Source organism: Phyllobates terribilis, unplaced genomic scaffold (genome assembly GCF_046119375.1).
Source record: "Phyllobates terribilis strain yellow unplaced genomic scaffold, ASM4611937v1 Scaffold_11__3_contigs__length_659146591, whole genome shotgun sequence".
Lineage (NCBI taxonomy): Eukaryota > Metazoa > Chordata > Amphibia > Anura > Dendrobatidae > Phyllobates > Phyllobates terribilis.
Window position 1 is genome coordinate 574,957,079 of NW_027362771.1, and position 24,806 is coordinate 574,981,884.

At 43.3% G+C, this 24,806-nt stretch overlaps 9 non-coding genes across 9 annotated transcripts; all 9 read right to left on the reverse strand.

Moving 5' to 3' along the window:
• Positions 1-160: 160 nt before the first annotated feature.
• On the reverse strand, positions 161-300 carry LOC141168339 (U4 spliceosomal RNA). The gene has a single exon (XR_012252078.1). It is a non-coding gene; the product is annotated as a U4 spliceosomal RNA (small nuclear RNA).
• A 3,857-nt stretch (positions 301-4,157) lies between these two features.
• LOC141168495 (U4 spliceosomal RNA) lies at positions 4,158-4,297 on the reverse strand. The gene has a single exon (XR_012252230.1). It is a non-coding gene; the product is annotated as a U4 spliceosomal RNA (small nuclear RNA).
• Positions 4,298-6,642: 2,345 nt separating this feature from the next.
• TRNAK-UUU (transfer RNA lysine (anticodon UUU)) lies at positions 6,643-6,715 on the reverse strand. Its single transcript has one exon. It is a non-coding gene; the product is annotated as a tRNA-Lys (tRNA).
• A 3,064-nt stretch (positions 6,716-9,779) lies between these two features.
• LOC141167943 (U4 spliceosomal RNA) lies at positions 9,780-9,919 on the reverse strand. The gene has a single exon (XR_012251723.1). It is a non-coding gene; the product is annotated as a U4 spliceosomal RNA (small nuclear RNA).
• Positions 9,920-10,620: 701 nt separating this feature from the next.
• Positions 10,621-10,693, reverse strand: TRNAK-UUU (transfer RNA lysine (anticodon UUU)). The gene has a single exon. It is a non-coding gene; the product is annotated as a tRNA-Lys (tRNA).
• Positions 10,694-11,572: 879 nt separating this feature from the next.
• LOC141168515 (U4 spliceosomal RNA) lies at positions 11,573-11,712 on the reverse strand. Its single transcript, XR_012252249.1, has one exon. It is a non-coding gene; the product is annotated as a U4 spliceosomal RNA (small nuclear RNA).
• A 3,823-nt stretch (positions 11,713-15,535) lies between these two features.
• Positions 15,536-15,675, reverse strand: LOC141168193 (U4 spliceosomal RNA). Its single transcript, XR_012251940.1, has one exon. It is a non-coding gene; the product is annotated as a U4 spliceosomal RNA (small nuclear RNA).
• Positions 15,676-18,020: 2,345 nt separating this feature from the next.
• TRNAK-UUU (transfer RNA lysine (anticodon UUU)) lies at positions 18,021-18,093 on the reverse strand. Its single transcript has one exon. It is a non-coding gene; the product is annotated as a tRNA-Lys (tRNA).
• Positions 18,094-24,142: 6,049 nt separating this feature from the next.
• LOC141168499 (U4 spliceosomal RNA) lies at positions 24,143-24,282 on the reverse strand. Its single transcript, XR_012252233.1, has one exon. It is a non-coding gene; the product is annotated as a U4 spliceosomal RNA (small nuclear RNA).
• Positions 24,283-24,806: the final 524 nt, after the last annotated feature.

Here is a 24,806-nt window from a genome sequence, read left to right on the forward strand (position 1 = left end):
CCGCACGTTTCTTTGCTGATTCTCTTGTCCTCGGGGAAGTGAAATGTTACTTATAATTCTCAGCCCGACACATGTAACATACGGCTCCAATACAACTGTACATAAAATTACTCCAGTTAAACAGCAATAGCTCTTTTTCTACTATTAACCACCTATTCAGTCTCCTGGGAGACTGTCAAAAATTGCTATGCTGACTGTATTATGAGCCCTCATGGCAGGGTATTGGGAAAAGTTTTCAACTAGCAATAATCACGCCTCGGATAAACCTCATGGGCTATGATACTGCCACTGCGCAAAGCTGGAGGCCATCTGTGAGGAGCTGCGGCCTCCGGATCTGGGGCTCTGTCTACACTGAGGAGAGACAAAGTCATTAGGGGGCTGTGGGAGCAAAGGATTCTGGGAGTGGATATGCTAATAAACCCCTCCCTTAAGAAGAATTGGTAGCAGGGAGGATGGAGAACATTTTTCCAGCGATGTTGCTGTGTGGGGCCACATTTCGTTATTATTTGTGCCGAGCTGTAGGAGCTTTTAACGGTACCTTTTTAGGGTACGTATGATGTTACAGTCGCTTTTTATATGCAGGAACCAAAAATTCTATTTTATTATTTTTTTGTTACTGTTTCTTTACATTTTACACTATTTGGTGTAAAATAATTGCGTATTTCCATAGATCTAAGGTTTATGGGCCCAGAAAAATAGTAGTTTTATTTCTAGGTAGTGGAGGGAGATAATGCAACAGATGTCTTAGAGAGAAATTGTAAAATCCATAAAGATATCTCCAGACATGGGACATATCACCCTCACATTGAACATATGGGATTAATTATAACTGGGGAAGTGAGAAAGAGCTGAACATTGAAGTAGGGACTTCCTGCTGTGAGCAGGTAATTACATTAAGGCCACGTCCCCACTATCAGTATTTGGTCAGTATTCGGTCAGTATTTTTTCTCAGGAGTGGGAGACAAAACCAGGAGTGGGTGATAAATGCAGAATTTATGCACTTATTTCTATTATACCTTTTCTCTGATTGTTCCTCACCTGGTTTTGGCTCCTACTCCTGAGAAAAAATACTGACCAAATACTGACTAAATACTGATAGTGGGATCGTGGCCTTAGGGATCTGATGGGAACCAGCCAACAAACTTAGGATTCTTATGCTCAGAGGCAGAGAAGTATAGGGGCTTCCTCTGTTCATGGAATTATCTCAGACACTCAGGAGCCAGTGGTCAGTGATGAATATTGGGGTTGCATCAATCCGATATTTATGGGAGAAATATTTTCAGCGCTGTAGCGAAAGGACAACCATAATGCATTCACTCACATCATGGTAAGGCCATCCGAACCCCTCCATGTTAATATCATTCCGATGGATGATGCTATCTGTGCCATGTTTCATCTCTATAGAAAGGTAAAATCGTGATAGAAAACACAATAATATCTCCCACCTGGGACCTCCAGGGGCAAAGATATGCTGAAAGTTGGAAATCTCATAAACTTCTAAAAGACCTAGCACATCCCATGACAGGCCCCCATATAAGCTCACTGAGGGGAGACATGTGCGGGTAACCTTGATCTAATAAAAAGCAAAGTTTGGGTTTTTGGTATTTGTCAGTTCTGGAAGACACAGTACTCTGTGTTTCTGTCTATTGCTCTAAGGAATACTTTCTTCCACTAAGCTCTGATTCATTTCCATGATTAGGTTTAGTACTTTTCTCTTATTATCCCTTTTATTTTATGTAATTGAATATATACCATATTGTTTTGTTCCCCTTTTGTATCATCTTTGTATATTTTTATAAACACTGCCTACCTTTCTGGATTTATATATTTTATTAACTATATAAAATTTAATATCGCTGTTCCTCTTGCTCTGTAAACCGCAACCCTGAAGCCATACGCTATCTGTAAAGGGTGTCCAATCAGAGGTGGTGGCAGCGAGCAGTGGTTCCCTTTTATTATTGTGGAGCTGGCAGTGACCATACGGGGGGTATATATATATATATGTATATATACATATACATATATTCCATGCGTTGGAATTGGAGGTGCATATACCGTACACTCACTGTGAGTTCCTCAATAACCGGCCTTGTAGTAGAAGCAGCTGTGGCCTCGTCCATCACTCGTCAGTCTATTGTGTAATTGTCCTGACCATAAGAGGCAGCTGAGTTGCATCCCCTGACATCTGGTGGCAGTGATCGAATCTGTATGGTCTCCCAGAGAAATAACAACATGTGTGGTGATAATCACAACTTGAGAATGGGATCGCTAGGAGCACACATATGGCGACAACACAGAATCATGAGCACAAATATGGCGGCATCAGACACAAGAGTACAAAGATGGAGGCCACACAGTATTATCAGGAGTACAAACATGGCGGCACCAGAGCCACCACAAGAGTACAAAGATGGCAGCTGCACTGTATTATCAGGAGTACAAAGATGGCGGCACCAGACACACCACAAGAGTACAAAGATGGCGGCAGCACAGTATTATCAGGAGTACAAACATTGCGGCACCAGAGCTACCACAAGAGTGCAAAGATGGTGGCACCAGAGCTACCACAAGAGTGCAAATATGGCGGCCGCACAGTATTATCAGGAGTACAACGATGTTGGCACCAGACACACCACAAGAGTACAAAGATGACGGCCGCACAGTATTTTCAGGAGTACAAAGATGGCGGCACCAGACACACCACAAGAGTACAAAGATAGCGGCCGCACAGTATTATCAGGAGTACAAAGATGGCGGCACCAGACACACCCCAAGAGTACAAAGATAGCGGCCGCACAGTATTATCAGGAGTACAAAGATGGCGGCACCAGACACTCCACAAGAGTGCAAAGATGGCGGCCGCACAGTAATATCAGGAGTACAAACATGGCGGCACCAGAGCCACCACAAGAGTACAAAGATGGCGGCAGCACAGTATTATCAGGAGTACAAACATTGCGGCACCAGAGCTACTACAAGAGTACAAAGATGGCGGCACCAGAGCTACCACAAGAGTGCAAAGATGGCGGCACCAGAGCTACCACAAGAGTGCAAAGATGGCGGTCGCACAGTATTATCAGGAGTACAAAGATGGCGGCACCAGACACACCACAAGAGTACAAAGATAGCGGCCGCACAGTATTATCAGGAGTACAAAGATGGCGGCATCAGAGCCACCACAAGAGTACAAAGATGGTGGCACCAGAGCTACCACAAGAGTACAAAGATGGCGGCACCAGAGCTACCACAAGAGTGCAAAGATGGCGGCACCAGAGCTACCACAAGAGTGCAAAGATGGCGGCCGCACAGTATTATCAGGAGTACAAAGATGGCAGCACCAGAGCTACCACAAGAGTGCAAAGATGGCGGCCGCACAGTATTATCAGGAGTACAAAGATGGCGGCACCAGAGCTACCACAAGAGTGCAAAGATGGCGGCCGCACAGTATTATCAGGAGTACAAAGATGGCGGCACCAGAGCTACCACAAGAGTGCAAAGATGACGGCACCAGAGCTACCACAAGAGTACAAAGATGGCGGCCACACAGTATTATCAGGAGTACAAAGATGGCGGCCGCACAGTATTATCAGGAGTACAAAGATGGCAGCATCAGAGCCACCACAAGAGTACAAAGATGGCGGCCACACAGTATTATCAGGAGTACAAAGATGGCGGCACCAGACACACCACAAGAGTACAAAGATAGCGGCCGCACAGTATTATCAGGAGTACAAAGATGGCGGCATCAGAGCCACCACAAGAGTACAAAGATGGCGGCACCAGAGCTACCACAAGAGTACAAAGATGGCGGCACCAGAGCTACCACAAGAGTGCAAAGATGGCGGCACCAGAGCTACCACAAGAGTACAAAGATGACGGCCGCACAGTATTATCAGGAGTACAAAGATGGCGGCACCAGACACACCACAAGAGTACAAAGATGGCAGCCGCACAGTATTATCAGGAGTACAAAGATGGCGGCCGCACAGTATTATAAGGAGTACAAAGACGGCAGCATCAGAGCTACCACAAGAGTACAAAGATGGCCACCACATTGCACAACTGAAAGCACTAACATGACAAACTCCAACCACAAAGCTCACAGATTGCTATTTGCACACCACCCATCCTTAGTCTGCTCTTTACCACCTATTCAGTCTCCTGGGAGACTATCAAAAATTGCCATGCTGACTGTATTTCAAGTCATCATGGCGGGGTACTGGGAAAAGTTTTCAACTAGCAATAATAACGCCTCGGATAAACCTCATGGTCTATGATACTGCCACTGCGCAAAGCTGGAGGCCATCTGTGAGGAGCTGCGGCCTCCGGATCTGGGGCTCTGTCTACACTGAGGAGAGACAAAGTCATTAGGGGGCTGTGGGAGCAAAGGATTCTGGGAGTGGATATGCTAATAACACCCCTCCCCTAAGTCTGTAATGGCAGAAAGAAAAGCTCCCCAGGCTGGGGGAGGGGAGGGGGTTTATGCACTGATATAATACCGTTATACCATGAGCGCAGAATAACACAAAGTAGTGACGAAATACCAACTTACCATGATCTCATAATAATGCCAGATAGTGAGAGAATACTATCTCTGGGCTCGGCCTCTCCGATCATTTATAGACACCCGCATCCTGTGTAATACCAGGTCCATCAGGTGGTCGAAAAGGGATGTTGTAATCTGTGGCCCTATAGAGGCCACAATGTAAGGAACTGTACAGGTGACCTAGTTGTGGCGCCATCAGAGGAGATCACCGCTAGTCCTCCATGCTGAGCCTCCTCCCATAATATTAGGCCTGTTGTGCTGTATATTATATTATATCACCTATATATCATGGAGTCATTTCAACATTTTTTATTCAATTTTATTAAAAGTTTCTGCCTGAAAAGGTACTCGAACCCTGAACTAAAGATTTAGGACTATTTCAGGCTGGACCTAACTCGCTTCCATTAGCCTCTGAGCACTTCCGAAGAGTGAATGCAACCACGGTCTCTTATAAGAAGGTGCATAGACAGGTTTTTTTAAGCCCTTTTACAATGTAACCACTGCAGCCAATCACTAGCCACAGCAGTAACCAATGTGACTGGAGACTGACAGTAGTGATCACACTTCTGTACGGCCAAAATAGGATGTACAGAGATGGGCTGTTTCCTATTTATGGAGGCGAATATTAAGCAATTGCAGGTTTAAGTCCCCTAAGGGGACTGATAAAAATAAGATCATGCCCATCTGTGCGTCCAGAATAGGATGTACAGAGGCTGCCTGTATAGAGGTGAGTATTAAGCAATCGCAGGTCCAAGTCCCCAAAGGGGACTGATAAAAATAAAATCACTCCCCTTTTACAAATATGTAAAAAAATTAGCACATTGGGTATTGCTGGGTTTCTAAATATCTGAACTAATAAAATATTTTTATCCCAAATGCTACAAGCCGAAACCGAAGAAAAAAAAATCTAAATGGCAGAATTGCAGGGGAGGTTGGGGGAGGGGTCATGTCACCTCCCAAAATAAAGTGGAATTAAAACAGATACGAAAGTCATATGGACCCCAAAATGGTACAATATAGACTACACCTCGCCCCGAAAAAAACAAGACCTCGTACAACTCTAACAACCCAAAAAATAAAAGTTATGGCTTTCAGAATATGATGGCTGAAACAAGATATTTTTATTTAAAGCAGTTTGATTTTTTTTTTTACAGTAAAACAACTATATAAAATGTGACATCACGATGATCGCACTGACAAGTAGAAGAAAGTTATCAGGTCATTTTTACAGCAACTTGAACGCCAAAAAATCAAAACTCAAATAACAATGGCGGAATCAAAACTTTTTCATTACTTGGAATTTTTCCCACTATTCAGTATATGTTATGGCAAAATGAATGCTATCATACAACACTAAATCTCGTTCCGCAAGAGATGAGCTCTCATACAGCAACGCGGATGGAGAAATAAAAATGTTGTGGCTTTTAGAAAACAGAGAGAAAAAAAAATAGATTGGCCACTTCTTTCATCGTCAGCCTGCAGACAAGTCAGATCTCCCACCTCCACAAAATAGGAAAGCACATCTATTATAACCACATGATTCAGTCTCAAAAATGCAACTACTAGTTTATAGCAATTTTTCGGAGTTACAAAAAACAGCGCCACCCCTGTGAACAGGTTGTTTGTGGTATTGCAGCTAGGCCCTATTCTCTTCAATAGAGCTGAGCAGTAATACCAGACTTAATCGGGTTTTTGCACCATCCAGAAATTTCTAGACAGTTCTTTATGGGTTTTCAATGTGTCCATAAACCATGTTCTCTGTTTGTGACTTTCGAAAAGTTGTTCAGAAAAAAAATAAAAATCAGGCTGGCGGCTCCGGACACAACTCTGGACTAGTGTGGAACAGACATTTTTTTCTAATCCTTGACAAAAACTGACCAATGTGACTTCTGACTAATTAACGAATCAGCCTCGGGTTATTTATACTTACCCGAAATCTGTATAAAGCCGGGTCTTCCCCAAGGTGATCCAAAAAGGGACGGTGTAATCTGTGGCCTATGGATGCCACAATATGGGAAACTGTGCAGGTGACCTTACATACATATCATGCAGTTGTTTGAAAAAAAATGTCATGAAATTTTATTAAATAACAATTCTGCCCAAACAGGGACTTGAACCCAGGACCCTCAGATTAAAAGTCTGATGCTCTACTGACTGAGCTATCCAGGCTCTGTGGAAAACATAGGAGTGGTATGATTTCAGTGTGGAACTAACAACAACTAACACCTTGTATTATATAAATACATCATTTCTTGCACCTGGGAAGTATGAAGGGATCTATACTGATACCATATATTACATGCACGCTCACTGAAGCCCATAGGATGAATGCCTCCTTGGACCTGCCAGGGTCAGTCACAGAGGTTATGTTCCCTCTGTAAGTGACCTAAGGCTGCACACCATAACTACTGATGTGCACAGCTCCCGCCTGCTTTGTGTGCCCCCTATGACTGATCCTGAGTAGCAGGAAACATCCGATGTTCAAGGGGTCACCTACGCAGTCACACAGTAATACCATTTGGAGCCACAAGGCCGAGCGCCATCTCTGCACAGTTCCCCGTCACTTCCGCTCGGACCATACACATAACATGAGAGCAACAAGAGCCTGTATTATGTGCAAAAAGAGTCTGTACTATGTGCAACAAGACCAACATAATGGAACGCCAACATGGCAGCAACATAAAGAAAATGAATAATATTTAGTCTGTCTCTTATAAGAAGGTGTGTAGACAGTTTTGTTTAACCATTTTACAATGTAACCGCTGCAGCCAATCACTAGCCATAGCAGTGACCAATGTGATCATAGACTGGCTGCAGTGATCCCACATCTGTACGGCCTAATAGGATGTACAGTGACTGGCTGTTTATGAAGTATGGAGGCGAGTATTTTTTCAACTTTTTAAAGGGTTTTTCTATTATTAAGTTTTCTATCTCCGTAGGCTCGCCCAGTGAAAATAATAATAAACTGTGTTTTCCTCACCCCCCGATACTTCCGAGCTGCCTGTCTGTCATTGCTTCCCGTCCTGTCAAGAGGCTGCAGCAGTGATGCCACAACTTGTGACCACTACAGCCAATCAGTGAGGTCGGCATCAGTCTGGTGATTGGCTGCAGTGGTCACGTTCTGTAGTTGTGATGTCTCGCCAGCAACTTGTCAACAAAGACCAGAGGAAGCGACAGGAAGGCAGCGCTGGATATTAGGAAGTCTGGTGACATAGAGACGTTTATCCTCGGAAACACTTTGAAGATTTCTGTCCTGGACAACCCCTTTAAGGTGATTAGACCGGATCATAGTCAGCTGAAAGGCTCCATGTACATCGAAAGAGACCACGCCTCTCTCCCTGTGGGGTCTGTCCTCTAACTTAGGTTGGGTCTGTGATTCCCCTTCCCCCATCACTTGCGGTTTTGTTTTTTTATCACACACTTTTAGTGTTTTTCTTAATTTATTTATTTTTTCTGTAGAAAAGTCTGTGTGACCCCAGAAAGAAACAGTTGCTATGAAAGTCTTTGGTGTCCATAGCAACCAATCACAGAGCAGCTTTCATTTTACCAGAGCTGTGTAAGAAATGAAATCCGGACCGTGATTGGTTGCTATGGGAAACAAAGACAACCACCGGTGCAAGCTCTGATCGCTGCTGTTCAACCCTCTAACAATGTCTGACAGCGGCATGTAAATGGTCGTGATTTGTCTGCACCCATCTCGACCCCCCAAATTCCCACCCACTCCTGCAATGTGATTGCATGGTGCCGATGGGTTACCATGACAGCCGGGGGTCTAGTGAAGGCCCCTGTCACCGCTATGTTTGTACATACAAGTACAGAAAACTTCACCTAATAAATACTATTCATTGTCCAAAAAAACCAAAGTGCTTTACAAACATGTACTGTATTAGAAATCATGGCTGCTTTCTTCCAAAAACAGCACCACTCCGGTTCACAGGTTGTGTGTGGTATTGCAACTGAGCTCCATTTACTAAAATAAAGCTGAGCAGTAATTCCAGACACGACCCGTCCATAACGGCGGAGCTCCGTCCAGAGGAAAGGTTTATCTAAGACCGGTTTCACAAATCTGCGGTCCACAGTCTGGGTGCGATCCATGATGTACGGAGCGGCTGCGGGTCTCTTATATCAGGCAATCGCAGGGTTAAACCCTGAAGGGACTGAAAAAAAATCAAAGACATTTAAAGAAAAAAATTAAAATTATATATATATTGAATAAATATATTTAAATAAATCGTATTTTCTCAGTTTAAGAAGAAAAAAATAGATATACATATCATATCTATATTTAAATACATATTATATATATATCATTTTATATACATATATTTAAATATATATTATAATATTTAAAGAAAAAATAAAAATTATGTGCATATATATATATAATCTTTAACATTTTTTAGATTTTTCAAAAAATGTTCATATCTAATATTTATAATATTTAAAGAAGAAATAAAAATATATTTATATATACATATATATCCAAAAAAGACAAAGGCAGCAGCACTCCATTGTTCAATATAGGGTGAACATTTTCAAGCTGGAAAAAGTTTCACATTTTGAACGAAACGTTGCCCTGACGTGATGGGTCAATAAATCCCCCTATATTGGACTATGGAGCGCTGCCTTTGTCTTTGCTGGACGTCTTGAGGTTTGGTTTTGCCTGTAAGGCGTATTTAGCACCCAACTGTTTTTGTAATAACTTTGCTAGTGCTGCACCTGTATTTTTCTAATTATATATTCATATAAATAAATATAAATATATATATATATATATATCTATATATATACACACACATATGTACAGTATATATAGAATTTTTTCATGTATTGTTTTACATTTTCTGATATGTATATATATACACATATACTATCAGTACTATTTTGGGGTCTATATGACTTTCTGATCTCTTATTATTCCATCATATTTTGGGAGGTGACCAAAAAAATCCCAGAGAATTTGCCATTTACACTTTCTTCTGTTTTGGTGTACACCGTATATAATAAATAGTATTTTATATATGTACCAAGCGATAACAAATGTGTTAATTTTTTATTTATTTTTGGAAAAGTGGGTGTTTGATCTTAATACACACAGATATATATATATATAATTCTTCCTGCATGGAACAAGTTCTCATTGGCATAGAAATATACCTGAAATGTTGTAATTTCTAGAATATTGATCCTACAGCACATGGCCGATTTAGATCTAGCTCAACCACCTACTCAGTCTCCTGGGAGACTGTCAAAAATTGCCATGCTGACTGTATTACGAGCCCTCATGGCGGGGTATTGGGAAAAGTTTTCAACTAGCAATAATCACGCCTCGGATAAACCTCATGGGCTATGATACTGCCACTGCGCAAAGCTGGAGGCCATCTGTGAGGAGCTGCGGCCTCCGGATCTGGGGCTCTGTCTACACTGAGGAGAGACAAAGTCATTAGGGGGCTGTGGGAGCAAAGGATTCTGGGAGTGGATATGCTAATAACACCCCTCTCCTAAGTCTGTAATGGCAGAAAGAAAAGCTCCCCAGGCTGGGGGAGGGGAGGGGGTTCATCCTCCATCTGATCATAGTGTCACCACCTCCTGCTATACAGACTGTCTGCTCCTGCGTCCTGGGGGAACCTTCACTTATGTATTACAGGATTGCATTACCAGGGACTTCCTGATGATGGCGCAAGAAGAGAAGCAATACTGTCATGCAGTGACCATATAATAACAAATAGTGACTTATAACCGCCAAACCATCAGCACATAATAACAGAAAATAGTGATTAAATACCGCCATACCATCACCACATTATAATACTAAATAGTGACTGAATACCGCCATATAGTGCCCTCTATACAGACTGTTCACAAGTTTCTATATTACATTACCAGTGATCGCCTGTTGTTGGCGCCAAAAGTGCAGCTATGGAGAACAAGGTCACCACCCAAAACTAACTGGAATCAAAGATATTACAGTAACCGTGATATTTTCCTGAACAGTCGCCATCATTTGTCCTTCTCTAGGTCTCTTATATTCTTTAGAAATAGCGTTTATTGGTTTCATCTTTATTAAAAGCTTCTGCCCGAACAGGGACTTGAACCCTGGACCCTCAGATTAAAAGTCTGATGCTCTACCGACTGAGCTATCCGGGCTTCTGTATATGATCACTGACACAATGACTTTCTCCTGTATTATCGGCCGTCTGCTCCTCCTTTCTGGTTACAGACTATCACCACTCACCACTATACGTTCTGTCCATTGGTTTCTACGTCCTGGAAAGGAACCGTCTCTTCTGTATTCCAGACCTGTCCAGCAATGCAGAGATGATCCCATAAGAGGCAACGATTGAATTGGAGGGAGGACGTCATCAGGGATTTGTAATGACTTGTGGATGGGACAGGATGATATCAGGGACTTATAATGAATTGGGGAGAATGCTATACAGAGGCTTATAATAAACAGGAGAGTGCGGGAGGACACCACAAGGGACTTATTATGAATTGGGAGTGGTGTAGGATGCCATAAGGGACTTAGAATAAATTGAGTTGTGGGAGGAAGATACTTAGAGGGTCTCATAATGAATTGGGGTTGGTGGAGGACGCTATAAAGGACATATTATGAACTAGGGGTGGAAGAGAACACTATACAGGGACTTATGATGAATTGGGGGGGGGGGGGTGGCAAATGCCATATGGGACTTTTAATCAATTGGTGGCTGAGGGATGCTGTTATCAGACACTTATAGATAATAACTAATAGTGACTGTAATACCGCAATACCATGCCCACATAACAAGAAAAAAACAACAACATGACTACATGGAGAAATCTCCGGGGAAGCAGCTGACTAGATAGTAATCCTGTAATTGATCCCGCACGTTTCTTTGCTGATTCTCTTGTCCTCGGGGAAGTGAAATGTTACTTATAATTCTCAGCCCGACACATGTAACATACGGCTCCAATACAACTGTACATAAAATTACTCCAGTTAAACAGCAATAGCTCTTTTTCTACTATTAACCACCTATTCAGTCTCCTGGGAGACTGTCAAAAATTGCTATGCTGACTGTATTATGAGCCCTCATGGCAGGGTATTGGGAAAAGTTTCCAACTAGCAATAATCACGCCTCGGATAAACCTCATGGGCTATGATACTGCCACTGCGCAAAGCTGGAGGCCATCTGTGAGGAGCTGCGGCCTCCGGATCTGGGGCTCTGTCTACACTGAGGAGAGACAAAGTCATTAGGGGGCTGTGGGAGCAAAGGATTCTGGGAGTGGATATGCTAATAAACCCCTCCCTTAAGAAGAATTGGTAGCAGGGAGGATGGAGAACATTTTTCCAGCGATGTTGCTGTGTGGGGCCACATTTCGTTATTATTTGTGCCGAGCTGTAGGAGCTTTTAACGGTACCTTTTTAGGGTACGTATGATGTTACAGTCGCTTTTTATATGCAGGAACCAAAAATTCTATTTTATTATTTTTTTGTTACTGTTTCTTTACATTTTACACTATTTGGTGTAAAATAATTGCGTATTTCCATAGATCTAAGGTTTATGGGCCCAGAAAAATAGTAGTTTTATTTCTAGGTAGTGGAGGGAGATAATGCAACAGATGTCTTAGAGAGAAATTGTAAAATCCATAAAGATATCTCCAGACATGGGACATATCACCCTCACATTGAACATATGGGATTAATTATAACTGGGGAAGTGAGAAAGAGCTGAACATTGAAGTAGGGACTTCCTGCTGTGAGCAGGTAATTACATTAAGGCCACGTCCCCACTATCAGTATTTGGTCAGTATTCGGTCAGTATTTTTTCTCAGGAGTGGGAGACAAAACCAGGAGTGGGTGATAAATGCAGAATTTATGCACTTATTTCTATTATACCTTTTCTCTGATTGTTCCTCACCTGGTTTTGGCTCCTACTCCTGAGAAAAAATACTGACCAAATACTGACTAAATACTGATAGTGGGATCGTGGCCTTAGGGATCTGATGGGAACCAGCCAACAAACTTAGGATTCTTATGCTCAGAGGCAGAGAAGTATAGGGGCTTCCTCTGTTCATGGAATTATCTCAGACACTCAGGAGCCAGTGGTCAGTGATGAATATTGGGGTTGCATCAATCCGATATTTATGGGAGAAATATTTTCAGCGCTGTAGCGAAAGGACAACCATAATGCATTCACTCACATCATGGTAAGGCCATCCGAACCCCTCCATGTTAATATCATTCCGATGGATGATGCTATCTGTGCCATGTTTCATCTCTATAGAAAGGTAAAATCGTGATAGAAAACACAATAATATCTCCCACCTGGGACCTCCAGGGGCAAAGATATGCTGAAAGTTGGAAATCTCATAAACTTCTAAAAGACCTAGCACATCCCATGACAGGCCCCCATATAAGCTCACTGAGGGGAGACATGTGCGGGTAACCTTGATCTAATAAAAAGCAAAGTTTGGGTTTTTGGTATTTGTCAGTTCTGGAAGACACAGTACTCTGTGTTTCTGTCTATTGCTCTAAGGAATACTTTCTTCCACTAAGCTCTGATTCATTTCCATGATTAGGTTTAGTACTTTTCTCTTATTATCCCTTTTATTTTATGTAATTGAATATATACCATATTGTTTTGTTCCCCTTTTGTATCATCTTTGTATATTTTTATAAACACTGCCTACCTTTCTGGATTTATATATTTTATTAACTATATAAAATTTAATATCGCTGTTCCTCTTGCTCTGTAAACCGCAACCCTGAAGCCATACGCTATCTGTAAAGGGTGTCCAATCAGAGGTGGTGGCAGCGAGCAGTGGTTCCCTTTTATTATTGTGGAGCTGGCAGTGACCATACGGGGGGTATATATATATATATGTATATATACATATACATATATTCCATGCGTTGGAATTGGAGGTGCATATACCGTACACTCACTGTGAGTTCCTCAATAACCGGCCTTGTAGTAGAAGCAGCTGTGGCCTCGTCCATCACTCGTCAGTCTATTGTGTAATTGTCCTGACCATAAGAGGCAGCTGAGTTGCATCCCCTGACATCTGGTGGCAGTGATCGAATCTGTATGGTCTCCCAGAGAAATAACAACATGTGTGGTGATAATCACAACTTGAGAATGGGATCGCTAGGAGCACACATATGGCGACAACACAGAATCATGAGCACAAATATGGCGGCATCAGACACAAGAGTACAAAGATGGAGGCCACACAGTATTATCAGGAGTACAAACATGGCGGCACCAGAGCCACCACAAGAGTACAAAGATGGCAGCTGCACTGTATTATCAGGAGTACAAAGATGGCGGCACCAGACACACCACAAGAGTACAAAGATGGCGGCAGCACAGTATTATCAGGAGTACAAACATTGCGGCACCAGAGCTACCACAAGAGTGCAAATATGGCGGCCGCACAGTATTATCAGGAGTACAACGATGTTGGCACCAGACACACCACAAGAGTACAAAGATGACGGCCGCACAGTATTTTCAGGAGTACAAAGATGGCGGCACCAGACACACCACAAGAGTACAAAGATAGCGGCCGCACAGTATTATCAGGAGTACAAAGATGGCGGCACCAGACACACCCCAAGAGTACAAAGATAGCGGCCGCACAGTATTATCAGGAGTACAAAGATGGCGGCACCAGACACTCCACAAGAGTGCAAAGATGGCGGCCGCACAGTAATATCAGGAGTACAAACATGGCGGCACCAGAGCCACCACAAGAGTACAAAGATGGCGGCAGCACAGTATTATCAGGAGTAGAAACATTGCGGCACCAGAGCTACTACAAGAGTACAAAGATGGCGGCACCAGAGCTACCACAAGAGTGCAAAGATGGCGGCACCAGAGCTACCACAAGAGTGCAAAGATGGCGGTCGCACAGTATTATCAGGAGTACAAAGATGGCGGCACCAGACACACCACAAGAGTACAAAGATAGCGGCCGCACAGTATTATCAGGAGTACAAAGATGGCGGCATCAGAGCCACCACAAGAGTACAAAGATGGTGGCACCAGAGCTACCACAAGAGTACAAAGATGGCGGCACCAGAGCTACCACAAGAGTGCAAAGATGGCGGCACCAGAGCTACCACAAGAGTGCAAAGATGGCGGCCGCACAGTATTATCAGGAGTACAAAGATGGCAGCACCAGAGCTACCACAAGAGTGCAAAGATGGCGGCCGCACAGTATTATCAGGAGTACAAAGATGGCGGCACCAGAGCTACCACAAGAGTGCAAAGATGGCGGCCGCACAGTATTATCAGGAGTACAAAGATGGCGGCACCAGAGCTACCACAAGAGTGCAAAGATGACGGCACCAGAGCTACCACAAGAGTACAAAGATGGCGGCCACACAGTATTATCAGGAGTACAAAGATGGCGGCCGCACAGTATTATCAGGAGTACAAAGATGGCAGCATCAGAGCCACCACAAGAGTACAAAGATGGCGGCCGCACAGTATTATCAGGAGTACAAAGATGGCGGCACCAGACACACCACAAGAGTACAAAGATAGCGGCCGCACAGTATTATCAGGAGTACAAAGATGGCGGCATCAGAGCCACCACAAGAGTACAAAGATGGCGGCACCAGAGCTACCACAAGAGTACAAAGATGGCGGCACCAGAGCTACCACAAGAGTGCAAAGATGGCGGCACCAGAGCTACCACAAGAGTACAAAGATGACGGCCGCACAGTATTATCAGGAGTACAAAGATGGCGGCACCAGACACACCACAAGAGTACAAAGATGGCAGCCGCACAGTATTATCAGGAGTACAAAGATGGCGGCCGCACAGTATTATAAGGAGTACAAAGACGGCAGCATCAGAGCTACCACAAGAGTACAAAGATGGCCACCACATTGCACAACTGAAAGCACTAACATGACAAACTCCAACCACAAAGCTCACAGATTGCTATTTGCACACCACCCATCCTTAGTCTGCTCTTTACCACCTATTCAGTCTCCTGGGAGACTATCAAAAATTGCCATGCTGACTGTATTTCAAGTCATCATGGCGGGGTATTGGGAAAAGTTTTCAACTAGCAATAATCACGCCTCGGATAAACCTCATGGGCTATGATACTGCCACTGCGCAAAGCTGGAGGCCATCTGTGAGGAGCTGCGGCCTCCGGATCTGGGGCTCTGTCTACACTGAGGAGAGACAAAGCCATTAGGGGGCTGTGGGAGCAAAGGATTCTGGGAGTGGATATGCTAATAACACCCCTCTCCTAAGTCTGTAATGGCAGAAAGAAAAGCTCCCCAGGCTGGGGGAGGGGAGGGGGTTTATGCACTGATATAATACCGTTATACCATGAGCGCAGAATAACACAAAGTAGTGACGAAATACCAACTTACCATGATCTCATAATAATGCCAGATAGTGAGAGAATACTATCTCTGGGCTCGGCCTCTCCGATCATTTATAGACACCCGCATCCTGTATAATACCAGGTCCATCAGGTGGTCGAAAAGGGATGTTGTAATCTGTGGCCCTATAGAGGCCACAATGTAAGGAACTGTACAGGTGACCTAGTTGTGGCGCCATCAGAGGAGATCACCGCTAGTCCTCCATGCTGAGCCTCCTCCCATAATATTAGGCCTGTTGTGCTGTATATTATATTATATCACCTATATATCATGGAGTCATTTCAACATTTTTTATTCAATTTTATTAAAAGTTTCTGCCTGAAAAGGTACTCGAACCCTGAACTAAAGATTTAGGACTATTTCAGGCTGGACCTAACTCGCTTCCATTAGCCTCTGAGCACTTCCGAAGAGTGAATGCAACCACGGTCTCTTATAAGAAGGTGCATAGACAGGTTTTTTTAAGCCCTTTTACAATGTAACCACTGCAGCCAATCACTAGCCACAGCAGTAACCAATGTGACTGGAGACTGACAGTAGTGATCACACTTCTGTACGGCCAAAATAGGATGTACAGAGATGGGCTGTTTCCTATTTATGGAGGCGAATATTAAGCAATTGCAGGTTTAAGTCCCCTAAGGGGACTGATAAAAATAAGATCATGCCCATCTGTGCGTCCAGAATAGGATGTACAGAGGCTGCCTGTATAGAGGTGAGTATTAAGCAATCGCAGGTCCAAGTCCCCAAAGGGGACTGATAAAAATAAAATCACTCCCCTTTTACAAATATGTAAAAAAATTAGCACATTGGGTATTGCTGGGTTTCTAAATATCTGAACTAATAAAATATTTTTATCCCAAATGCTACAAGCCGAAACCGAAGAAAAAAAAATCTAAATGGCAGAATTGCAGGGGAGGTTGGGGGAGGGGTCATGTCACCTCCCAAAATAAAGTGGAATTAAAACAGATACGAAAGTCATATGGACCCCAAAATGGTACAATATAGACTACACCTCGCCCCGAAAAAAACAAGACCTCGTACAACTCTAACAACCCAAAAAATAAAAGTTATGGCTCTCAGAATATGATGGCTGAAACAAGATATTTTTATTTAAAGCAGTTTGATTTTTTTTTTTACAGTAAAACAACTATATAAAATGTGACATCACGATGATCGCACTGACAAGTAGAAGAAAGTTATCAGGTCATTTTTACAGCAACTTGAACGCCAAAAAATCAAAACTCAAATAACAATGGCGGAATCAAAACTTTTTCATTACTTGGAATTTTTCCCACTATTCAGTATATGTTATGGCAAAATGAATGCTATCATACAACACTAAATCTCGTCCCGCAAGAGATGAGCTCTCATACAGCAACGCGGATGGAGAAATAAAAATGTTGTGGCTTTTAGAAAACAGAGAGAAAAAAAAATAGATTGGCCACTTCTTTCATCGTCAGCCTGCAGATAAGTCAGATCTCCCACCTCCACAAAATAGGAAAGCACATCTATTATAACCACATGATTCAGTCTCAAAAATGCAACTACTAGTTTATAGCAATTTTTCGGAGTTACAAAAAACAGCGCCACCCCTGTGAACAGGTTGTTTGTGGTATTGCAGCTAGGCCCTATTCTCTTCAATAGAGCTGAGCAGTAATACCAGACTTAATCGGGTTTTTGCACCATCCAGAAATTTCTAGACAGTTCTTTATGGGTTTTCAATGTGTCCATAAACCATGTTCTCTGTTTGTGACTTTCGAAAAGTTGTTCAGAAAAAAAATAAAAATCAGGCTGGCGGCTCCGGACACAACTCTGGACTAGTGTGGAACAGACATTTTTTTCTAATCCTTGACAAAAACAGACCAATGTGACTTCTGACTAATTAACGAATCAGCCTCGGGTTATTTATACTTACCCGAAATCTGTATAAAGCCGGGTCTTCCCCAAGGTGATCCAAAAAGGGACGGTGTAATCTGTGGCCTATGGATGCCACAATATGGGAAACTGTGCAGGTGACCTTACATACATATCATGCAGTTGTTTGAAAAAAAATGTCATGAAATTTTATTAAATAACAATCCTGCCCAAATGGGGACTTGAACCCTGGACCCTCAGATTAAAAGTCTGATGCTCTACTGACTGAGCTATCCAGGCTCTGTGGAAAACATAGGAGTGGTAAGATTTCAGTGTGGAACTAACAACAACTAACACCTTGTATTATATAAATACATTATTTCTTGCACCTGGGAAGTATGAAGGGATCTATACTGATACCATATATTACATGCACGCTCACTGAAGCCCATAGGATGAATGCCTCCTTGGACCTGCCAGGGTCAGTCACAGAGGTTATGTTCCCTCTGTAAGTGACCTAAGGCTGCACACCATAACTACTGATGTGCACAGCTCCCGCCTGCTTTGTGTGCCCCCTATGACTGATCCTGAGTAGCAGGAAACATCCGATGTTCAAGGGGTCACCTACGCAGTCACACAGTAATACCATTTGGAGCCACAAGGCCGAGCGCCATCTCTGCACAGTTCCCCGTCACTTCCGCTCGGACCATACACATAACATGAGAGCAACAAGAGCCTGTATTATGTGCAAAAAGAGTCTGTACTATGTGCAACAAGAGTCTGTACTATGTGCAACAAGACCAACATAATGGAACGCCAACATGGCAGCAACATAAAGAAAATGAATAATATTTAGTCTGTCTCTTATAAGAAGGTGTGTAGACAGTTTTGTTTAACCATTTTACAATGTAACCGCTGCAGCCAATCACTAGCCATAGCAGTGACCAATGTGATCATAGACTGGCTGCAGTGATCCCACATCTGTACGGCCTAATAGGATGTACAGTGACTGGCTGTTTATGAAGTATGGAGGCGAGTATTTTTTCAACTTTTTAAAGGGTTTTTCTATTATTAAGTTTTCTATCTCCGTAGGCTCGCCCAGTGAAAATAATAATAAACTGTGTTTTCCTCACCCCCCGATACTTCCGAGCTGCCTGTCTGTCATTGCTTCCCGTCCTGTCAAGAGGCTGCAGCAGTGATGCCACAACTTGTGACCACTACAGCCAATCACTGAGGTCGGCATCAGTCTGGTGATTGGCTGCAGTGGTCACGTTCTGTAGTTGTGATGTCTCGCCAGCAACTTGTCAACAAAGACCAGAGGAAGCGACAGGAAGGCAGCGCTGGATATTAGGAAGTCTGGTGACATAGAGACGTTTATCCTCGGAAACACTTTGAAGATTTCTGTCCTGGACAACCCCTTTAAGGTGATTAGACCGGATCATAGTCAGCTGAAAGGCTCCATGTACATCGAAAGAGACCACGCCTCTCTCCCTGTGGGGTCTGTCCTCTAACTTAGGTTGGGTCTGTGATTCCCCTTCCCCCATCACTTGCGGTTTTGTTTTTTTATCACACACTTTTAGTGTTTTTCTTAATTTATTTATTTTTTCTGTAGAAAAGTCTGTGTGACCCCAGAAAGAAACAGTTGCTATGAAAGTCTTTGGTGTCCATAGCAACCAATCACAGAGCAGCTTTCATTTTACCAGAGCTGTGTAAGAAATGAAATCCGGACCGTGATTGGTTGCTATGGGAAACAAAGACAACCACCGGTGCAAGCTCTGATCGCTGCTGTTCAACCCTCTAACAATGTCTGACAGCGGCATGTAAATGGTCGTGATTTGTCTGCACCCATCTCGACCCCCCAAATTCTCACCCACTCCTGCAATGTGATTGCATGGTGCCGATGGGTTACCATGACAGCCGGGGGTCTAGTGAAGGCCCCTGTCACCGCTATGTTTGTACATACAAGTACAGAAAACTTCACCTAATAAATACTATTCATTGTCCAAAAAAAACCAAAGTGCTTTACAAACATGTACTGTATTAGAAATCATGGCTGCTTTCTTCCAAAAACAGCACCGCTCCGGTTCACAGGTTGTGTGTGGTATTGCAACTGAGCTCCATTTACTAAAATAAAGCTGAGCAGTAATTCCAGACACGACCCGTCCATAACGGCGGAGCTCCGTCCAGAGGAAAGGTTTATCTAAGACCGGTTTCACAAATCTGCGGTCCACAGTCTGGGTGCGATCCATGATGTACGGAGCGGCTGCGGGTCTCTTATATCAGGCAATCGCAGGGTTAAACCCCGAAGGGACTGAAAAAAAATCAAAGACATTTAAAGAAAAAAATTAAAATTATATACCGTATATTCCGGCGTATAAGACGACCCCCCCTACTTTCCTGTTAAAATATAGAGTTTAGGATATATTCACCGTATAGGACTACCCCTTTTCCAACGCATACCAAACACCGGTAAAAATGAAAAAAAAAACAGATTTGAATTTAACATGGTCCTTTTTTAATTTAAATTCTTATGACATGCAGGTATATAGCAGGAAAACTGTCACTCATAAACATAAGGCATACAACAACAACATTACTATCATCCATTTTCATCAGCGGCATACACCGGTACCCGACAATTTACAACAGAAAGAATAGAGCTTCACACATAGATTAGATAGATAGAAATATGTCAGTCACATATATATGAAGTACAGTGACAGTGTTGCTTACTGTACTTGTCATTTAGTGTAAAGGATTTATTTAAAAAAATAATAGTGTTTTCATGCACCGTCTCTTTAAAAAAGCCGGCCGGCAATTCAGCATCTGTACCCGACAATTTAGAATAGAAGGAATAGAGAATCATACATAGATTAGATAGATAGAAACATGTCAGTCACATATATATGAAGTACAGTGACAGTGTTGATTACTGTACTTGTCATTTAGTGTTAAAATAAAGGATTTATTTTAAAAAAAATTGGCGTGGGGTTCCCCTTAATTTTAGTCTCTAGCGGAGGTTAAGCAGATGGCTGGGGCAGATGTTTGAAGCCTGGGAAGGGGGTAATACCCACGGAGCTTCCCAGTCTACTAATATCAGCCCCCAGATGAATACCTAGCCTTTACTAGCTATTAAAATGGGGGACCCCCCCAAAAAAAATGACGTGGGGTCCCCCCTATTTTAATAGCTAGCAAAGGCTAGGCAGACAGCTGGGGGCTGATATTAATAGCCCAGGAAGGGTGCCATGAATATTGGCCCCCTCCCAGGCTAGAAACACCAGCCGTCAGCCGCCCCAGAAATGGCGCATCCATAGGATGCGCCAATTCTGGCACTTAGCCTCGCTCTTCCCACTGCCCTGTAGCGGTGGCAGGGGGTAATAGGGCTGGGGTTCATGTCAGCGCCAGCTGCCATGAAGCCCAGGTTAGTAATGATGGGCGTCTATAAGACACCCCCATTGCTAACCTACAAAGTGTTAAAAAGAAAAAACACACACTACACCAAGAAAAAAATAATTTATTTGAAATAAACCACACCATTTTATTTAATTCTTAGTTTACTAAAAAAAAAATAGTTACCTGTCCACGTTCCTGCGCTGATCTCCCATGCACAGCTGTCACATCTGGAGATGGTGACAGCTGTGCATGGCTGCTGTAAGCTCACGCTGCCGGGAACACGTCCGCTCCCGGCAGCGGGAGCCACTGACTGAGGTCACCGGAGTGCATTCAGTCAGCGCAGCTCCGGAGACCTCCTTTACGGCACTGCTGTACCGTGGGAATTTCTCACGATACAGCAGGGCCGTAAAGCAGCTAACTGGAGCAGCGCTGCCTGAACTCCGGCGAACCCGCTTATGCAATGACGGGGCTGCTTTACGGCCCCGTCATTCTAGCGGCGGCGGTTCAGAGCGGTCACATTCTATGTGGCTGCTCTAAACTGGAGATCATCGTGGGACACTCGTGAACTACTACGGAGGGGTAAGGATAAGGTTGTGGTTTATTATTTTATATTTTATTACAGGAGATCGATGGCTTCGGGGAATTAGGTGTCTAGGTGAGTATAGGTGTAGTTTTTTATTTTTTACTTTATTTTAGGTGGCGATCGGCGGGGACAGGTAATGTATGAACTAATTTATTGTAGGTAACCACTGGCCACCAATGACATGTATTTAACATTTATTGGGGACACAGTAGGGCAATTTATATAGCAGGATCAGGCTGATGGGAACAACTGCTCCCATCGAGCTGATCCTGCTGGCAGGAATGGACGGGGGACAGACATAGGCCGATGGGAGTAGTAGTGTCACATCGGCCTATGTCTGCCTGCACGCACACACCCGCACACATCGCACAGACACCGCGCACACCCGCAGACATCGCACAGACACCGCACACATCGCACAGACACCGCACACACCCCCAGACATCGCACAGACACCGCGCACACCCGCACACACTCGCAGACATCTCACAGACACCGCACACACCCGCAGACATCGCACAGACACCCCACACACACTCGCAGACACACGCACAGACACCCGCACACACCAATCATGACGGGTCTGGGAGGTGAGGCTGACCTGTGAGACCGTGGGAAAGTTCATGTGAGTTCATGCAATGCAGTGAAGCATGAACTCACATGAACCCTCTGAGGGCACCGCGGCGACTTCAAATGAACAGCTGATCGGCATCACCTGATACCTCAGCTGTTCATTTGAAATAACCGGCGGGAAAGCGCAGCACAGAACGGGAAAGCCGGCGGTGAAGTCTTTTCACTGCCGGCTTCCCCGCCCGGGTCCTTCGCTCCCCGCTCCTTGGTGCTGCGCTCCCCGCCCGGTCCTAACTTACGATCGGGATGGGAGGTGGCGAGGGGAGCGGAGGATCGGGGTGGGAGGCTGCGGGGAAGCAGTATGGGGCTGTGTGATTGTTTAAAACTTCCCAGCTCCGGACACAGCGCAGCGCTTCTGTGACAAGTGAAAGCTGTCGGCACAGAAGCCCTACGCTGTGTCCGGAGCTGGGAAGACACTGCGATGTGTCAGAAAAGTTCGCTAGGTTCTGTCTGTCTCCGCTGCTGGGAATACGCTGCGCTGTGTCAGTTTCAGCACAGAAGCGCTGACTGTCTGGACCTACCGCCGCCGTATTTTAACTCCCTCCACCTTATATTAACTCCCACATGGCAGAGATACGGCCACGGCAGCTTATTAACACCCCCAGAGTATCCCCGCATGTCAATTTCTGAAAGTTCAAAAACATTACCGGCGTATAAGACGACCCCAGACTAGACAGAAGATTTTTCAGTCTTCAAAAGTCGTCTTATACGCCGGAATATACGGTATATATTGAATAAATATATTTAAATAAATCGTATTTTCTCAGTTTAAGAAGAAAAAAATAGATATACATATCATATCTATATTTAAATACATATTATATATATCATTTTATATACATATATTTAAATATATATTATAATATTTAAAGAAAAAATAAAAATTATGTGCATATATATATATAATCTTTAACAGTTTTTAGATTTTTCAAAAAATGTTCATATCTAATATTTATAATATTTAAAGAAGAAATAAAAATATATTTATATATACATATATATCCAAAAAAGACAAAGGCAGCAGCACTCCATTGTTCAATATAGGGTGAACTTTTTCAAGCTGGAAAAAGTTTCACATTTTGAACGAAACGTTGCCCTGACGTGATGGGTCAATAAATCCCCCTATATTGGACTATGGAGCGCTGCCTTTGTCTTTGCTGGACGTCTTGAGGTTTGGTTTTGCCTGTAAGGCGTATTTAGCACCCAACTGTTTTTGTAATAACTTTGCTAGTGCTGCACCTGTATTTTTCTAATTATATATTCATATAAATAAATATAAATATATATATATATATATAAACACATATGTACAGTATATATAGAATTTTTTCATGTATTGTTTTACATTTTCTGATATGTATATATATATACACATATACTATCAGTACTATTTTGGGGTCTATATGACTTTTTTATCTCTTATTATTCCATCATATTTTGGGAGGTGACCAAAAAAATCCCAGAGAATTTGCCATTTACACTTTCTTCTGTTTTGGTGCACGCCGTATATAATAAATAGTATTTTATATATGTACCAAGCGATACCAAATGTGTTAATTTTTTATTTATTTTTGGAAAAGTGGGTGTTTGATCTTTATACACACAGATATATATATATATATAATTCTTCCTGCATGGAACAAGTTCTCATTGGCATAGAAATATACCTGAAATGTTATAATTTCTAGAATATTGATCCTACAGCACATGGCCGATTCAGATCTATCTCAACCACCTATTCAGTCTCCTGGGAGACAGTCAAAAATTGCCATGCTGACTGTATTACGAGCCATCATGGCGGGGTATTGGGAAAAGTTTTCAACTAGCAATAATCACGCCTCGGATAAACCTCATGGGCTATGATACTGCCACTGCGCAAAGCTGGAGGCCATCTGTGAGGAGCTGCGGCCTCCGGATCTGGGGCTCTGTCTACACTGAGGAGAGACAAAGTCATTAGGGGGCTGTGGGAGCAAAGGATTCTGGGAGTGGATATGCTAATAACACCCCTCCCCTAAGACTGTAATGGAAGAAAGAAAAGCCTCCCAGGCTGGGGGAGGGGAGAGGGTTCATCCTCCATCTGATCATAGTGTCACCACCTCCTGCTATACAGACTGTCTGCTCCTGCGTCCTGGGGGAACCTTCACTTATGTATTACAGGATTGCATTACCAGGAACTTCCTGATGATGGCGCAAGAAGAGAAGCAATACTGTCATGCTGTGACCATTAGTAGTGTTGAGCGATACCTTCCGATATCAGGAAATATCGTATCGGATTGGATCGGGCCGATACCCAAAAAGTATCGGATATCGCCGATTCCGATACCGGAAACCAATGCAAGTCAATGGGACACAAATATCGGAATGAAAATAAACCCTTTCTTTCCTTGTAGGTTAATTCTACATGAAG